Below are 6,000 nucleotides of genomic sequence, written 5' to 3' on the forward strand. Positions count from 1 at the left end.
AGATGATTGGTGTGTGAGAGACAGAAACTGGTCATGGGGGCATGACTGGTATGGTGTGTGTGTGTGTGAGAGACATGGGCCCTAAGGAAGAGGACCATGAGTATAGAGCTTAGCCACTACTGCTGCTTCTGGTGTTTGCTACAGCCTGCATGGAAGAGGAGTAGGAAAGCTGCTGGAGGGGGTAAGTAAAGGTGGCTTTTTAAGTTTATTTTTCTTGATTGACTGCTATTTTAATTATTTAATATTATGTGATGTGTCTGCTTTTTTTGAAATATTTTATTGGTGTTTGGAGAATTTTTAATAGTTTTTATGAGTTTTTAATTGTTGGATGTTATTCTGTTCATAGTTGTTGTGAAACATTTATTCTGCTTATTAGTATAGTTTTACAATTATTTCTGTGTGGGGATCTATAGCTGCTTGCTAGTTCTGTTTTCCTAATAAGAGGTGTATTGGTTTTTAGGGCCTGATTTAATATTTGTAGTGTTGCCTTTTCATAGATAGGGTTGCTCCTGTTTGAGCGTATTCCATAATACAGGTGTAACTGTGTGTGGATTAGTTTATGTGCATTACTACAGATCCTGGGAGTATGTTAGGTCGGTTCTGTGTCTGTTACAGAGATATTTTACTAGCATGTAAGTGTTTTATCAGTCTTATTTGTTGCGTTTTCTCAAGAGGACATGCATTGGTGGTAAACTGCTGTCTTTTCATAAGTAGGGCTATTGGGCCTGAAAGTAGAAGGAGTTTGAGTTGCTGTTACTGAGATGACACCAGAACCAGAATATCTTTTTTGTAGAGTGAGTTGAACGGGGAATGTCATAATTCTGCTTTACATCCATTATTGTGGATCAGGGGGGTTCCCGTGGATGCAAACTGTACATTTACATCTAGCCCTGTGACGATCATGGGTCAGTGTGTCACGCATGTGAGAACCATCTGTCAGGTGTGTCCCGACAGAAAAAAGGTTGAGAACCACTGAGTTAGGGGATTGCTCTTCATGCATCCCCTGGTGCTCTTTGAGCCTCCCTAATCAAATATGTAATTATGTCATCCCTGAATGTGCTTTCCATATATATATATAATTTATCTACTTATTTATTTTTTATTTTTTAATAAGGTGATTCTTATGCTGCCATTTTTCAGTTAATACATATCAATGTAACATTTAAATAAGATCCCTCTTTCAAAATATTAGGTGAAGAAGGTACTAGGCTCTTTGAAAAGCACTTGCTTTTATAGTCTTTGTGCAGGCGTGACAGTAAACTTTTTTTTTCAGCTGCTTTTCCCCTCTGCTTAATGGGTGTTGGCCTGTCATACTGTTCTGGTCACTGGTGCATGCTTGATTTGGTGCTTAAGCCCAGTCGTGCCTTTGAATGGAGGATAAGAAGTGATGCCCCAGTAACCAAACCAGAACAGGAAGGAAAAGATCCTGGGAGCTGAGGGAGGACATCTTTGGAAGCTGTTGCTGAAGGAGAAGAATATTTTGTAATTGTTCCTTCCTATTTCTTTGAAAATACCCACTTTTACTTTAGAAGGGCGTTTTTTACACTGGAACGTTTAGGTTGGTTTTAAGTAATTTCACATAAGAGGAAACCAGAATCCCGTAGCATTAATGCTGCTGCATCTCATGTTTGTACATCTGAAGGAAAGAGCTGTACCTGTAGTCGAGGCGTGGCAGCCCTGTTGCGCGTCACTGCATCGCATTGAGACCATCGATAACGTAATGTACGCGTGCCTGCTCTGTGATTGCCTGCCCAGGTATGCGTGTTATGATACATTCTCGGCTTCCACGTAGTGAAAATGGCGTGAAAATCAAACTGTGTGTCCCTTCTCCCAGCACCATGAAACAGTGTTCAGTAGGCTATGGCTGCCTTTAAAGTAGAAAAATGGAAAAGATGGTAATTGATTATAGAGCAGCTGCTACACAGGGTCCCGAAGATATCATTACACAATGGCTTTTATGTGCCCAGAAACCCATGAATCTCACCTGTCAGTACAGGAAACCAGGCCACTTTATTAGTTTGCCTGCAGAATGTGGGATGCAGTGTCGCGCATCTGAGCATCATCTGTCAGGTGAGTCATGACGGAAAATAACCTTGAACCACTGTTTTATCTGACAAACTTATTTGTGAGCAGCTTTTGAGAGTTAAACTCCCATCATCATGTCAGTGCCAAATGTTTGTTGCCCTCTATTTATATTCCTGCCTCCAGTCTTCCATCAGTAATAAGAATAATTGGATTTTATATTTCATAGATCAATACCAGAAGCATAATGCAGGATGGGCCTGTTAAATAAAATAAAGGCGGATCCATTTCCTAAATTACAAAAAAACTGTAGGAAGGCACAGTTTGTGAGACCTTCCCTTTAAATGCTTCTTGGAAGGTTATTTTTAATGGGTTTTTTCGGGGGGAGGTAGGATGTGGACAAGCAAGGTAACTGCCTGGAGCCCCGTTAGTAAAACTGAGTGATGTCACTGAGGCAGCCTGGCAATGGATGGACCCACTCTTTAGCTTCTTCCTTGAGCCCCTGTGTGTCTGTCAGCCCTGTTGAGACATTCCTAACATCATGTTTTTTATAGGTATTGACTGTATATATGGTATTCGGTAAATATTGTCCAGTGTAGATATAATGAAAATGTTTGTGGCTTATATAATATGTATAGAAATGTGTATGGTGGAAGTATTGGTATGCAGGATGCTTACTCTTTTCTTATATAGATGGCATTCTTTCTCAGTTATTTTATTACAGGCTGATTAGTAACTGATCTGTTTTTTTACTTCATTAAAGGTTACTTGTGTTACTTCATTCTTTTGTTATAATTATCACTTGATTTTACTAATTTATCTATTAAAAAGGTGTTCTCTTTAACTGTTGCACTGCTCTGTTTATACGGCCTGGTAGAGTTGTGCAGTTGGCCATGGGCAGTCCGGTCGTGGTCTCCCAGAGGGGGCTGTTCTAGGTTTCCTGTGCTTGTTTATCTCTGCCAGGGCTTGAGGGACCTCACAGTTGCAAAACGACAATCCTTGAAGCACAAGTATAATACCTCTCACTAGATAGACACTGCCTCCTCATGTTTCTCTCTGGCTAGAGCAGGAGGTCCATATTCATATTAGTTTAATATCCCAAAGCAGCAGTTATTCATAAAATGAATTTTTAAAAAGGTTTTATAGCAATATATTTTTTAAAAAGCCAGATTTTAGATTATGTTGCCATTTGTCTGGCAGTGCAATGTAATGGTTAGAACAGTGTCTCCCAATTCAGTCTTGGAGATGCACCTAACCAGCTGGGTTTTCAGGATATCCATACTGAATATGCATGAGAGCTTTGCATACACTGAGTCTCCAATGTATGTAAATATATCTCATATATATTCATTACAGCTATTCTAAAAGCCAGACCAGTTTGGTGTGCATCCCAGACAGGGTTGGAAACCACCGCGTGTGAAGTGACGTGTAAACATGAACCAGGCGAACCAAATCCAACATCCTGTCCACTCCCTGTGCTGAAACTCAGACAGTAAGAGTTTGGGGGCAAATAATTGAGGGCTAAATTTCTCATGCAACACTGTGGTACTGTGTAAAAAGAATAATTATCAAAGCCAGCTGTCATTTTCATCGATGAGTTGGTTTACCACAGGTTCAGAATGAAGAGAATTGGGGCAGCGTTCTCTTTTCTAGTAAAAGTTCTGAAATGGAATTATGAAATTTGATTATTCTGATGACTTTCTGTATAGCTGTAACACTACATGTCTGCAACGTCCTAGAATTGATTGTAGCTGCGCCGCCATGGAGCGGGGACGTCTTTAAAGCTCTTTAGAATTGAGGCCCTAGAAAGAGATCAAAGATCCTTTTCATAATATCAACTGATAGGTCATGGCTCTGTAGTGTTGGTAGCCAGCATAAACTATCATAGTGTTGTTAAATCAACTTTTTTTTTTTTTCAAGGGCAGCCATCTGAAAAAAAAAAGCACAATGCAATTTTGTTATTTATTCAAAACATTTTTATTCCACCTTGTACATATGTAATTTGCCTAGTACAACATAAAACAGCAATTGAGACAGACAAACATAAATGGACAAAACAAACAACAATCATAAAAAAAAAAATCTGACTTGCAAAAGATGAGATAAAACCCAATCAACTCATGTGGGAAAAAGTATGAATAAAAAGGTATAAGCTTTCAACTTTTTCCTTAAAAAAAATCTGATTCAAGTTATACCATAACTGTGGACCAGCAAATGAAAATACTTGGGTCCAGGTTGCTTGAAATCAGCAGTGCTTGAGAACTAGAACAGCCAATGTAGTTCATGTTTTGGATGCAAAACACCACAAATGATATGGAAAATATGGTTTGCCATGAAAGCACTTGCTTTCCAGAGGCTGACAACTTCAGGTTTCCGTAATGCACTGTAGCTGAGGATGTCACTCTGCTATTGCACAGAGCAAAAGCACTTGTAACAGGAAAAGCTTTGTTGTAGTAATTTATACAGAAAAGGTTGCAGTCTTGGAAATGGATGGCGCTATTAAGAGAGGCAATGTTTTGCATGGCATGGATATACTGTGATACTGGAAGTAAGAGTTGCTATCTCAACCCAAATCAATTGAAGAGGCTGATCCAGTTCTGGTTTTTGATCCACTGCATGCCTGTAAGTGTAATTCTGATTTTTTTTGTGATAGTCAATGGGAAAAATCAGAACTACAAATCCAGGCATGACATTGGGCCAAACCAGACCTGCATCAGTCTGTTCGATAGGTTTGCTAAACAAAGCTCATGTCATTATGAGATGCTTATCCAGTGTTATTTTTCAATCTGATGCAGCCTGGTTCTGGTTGCCAATGAGGAGGCATTGGAATTGATGCTGGAAAACTGGAATTGATTTGAAAATTTGTATCCAAACTATTTTTGTGCCATTGCATCTGTTTAATTTTTATTTTCTTAATGAATAAAATGTTTTCAAGAAAACCAGAATTGGATCATCATAATCACAAGGCATTAGATTTAACAATGCATCAAATGTCTCAAGAGCTGTGACCTCCTCGGTGCTCTGGGGCATAACAGGATCACCGCCTGAAATGGGTCATTAGAGGACGGAAATGGAGGTTAGGAACTGCCTTCCTTCCCCCTTTCCCCCCAAAACGTCCATTCTAGATGCTATGCAAGGGTCGTGAAATTTTAAAAAGGAAATAGTAATTGTGCCTCCACTTGAAAGCGGAGTGATCGGGGGAGGAGATGTCCATTCCTTAGCAGAATGAATTGCAAGCTCGGAGGTCTCCTGGAACTTAGGGCTTCAAATTCCACAGGCAACCTCCAGCCTACCAAACCAACCATGGCCCTTCTCATAAAATCCAACCTTCACTGGTGTCAGGCCTGTGCCCGACTGAAAAAAAAACCAAACCTGACAATCCATGAGCAGGCAGGGAGAAAAGAGAAGAGGAGATGGCTGGGGAAGGTTTGATATGTTTTAGAATAGGCGTAATTCGTAATTATTCCAAACTGTTCCTTCATGTACTAATGTGCATCTTCTACATTTCTTCTGTCACTTAATTAAACTTGGCAAATGATGAGAAAGCGTTCACAATGTGGTAGAGATGCCAGCAAACACATAATTACAGCAGACCTGCCACTCTAATAAACATTCTGCAGTACCTTCATTTTAAATTGACTGCATTTGCTGCAGCCCTTTGATACTGGGATTTAAAAATGTTTAAAACCTTTTAGCCATTTTAAGATATGTGACACAGTCGTGTCCTTATCTATAAAAGAAATTCGGCAAAAATTTAAAATGATGCAGTTTTCCCCAAAATTAGCAGTAATCAAATTAAGAACACAAACAAATTCAGTTCTTGCCAAGATCAAACAATTCAGACGCAGCCTGAAACAGTACTAATTGTCAATCGGTAAGGCGAAGAGAATGAATGATGTCCGCTTAATTCTATAAGAGGGTTCATGTTATTTCGAGCCCTGTGTTGATGGGTATTTTTTTTGCTCCGAGTCTGCGCAA

Source organism: Rhinatrema bivittatum, chromosome 18 (genome assembly GCF_901001135.1).
Source record: "Rhinatrema bivittatum chromosome 18, aRhiBiv1.1, whole genome shotgun sequence".
Taxonomy (NCBI): Eukaryota; Metazoa; Chordata; class Amphibia; order Gymnophiona; family Rhinatrematidae; genus Rhinatrema; species Rhinatrema bivittatum.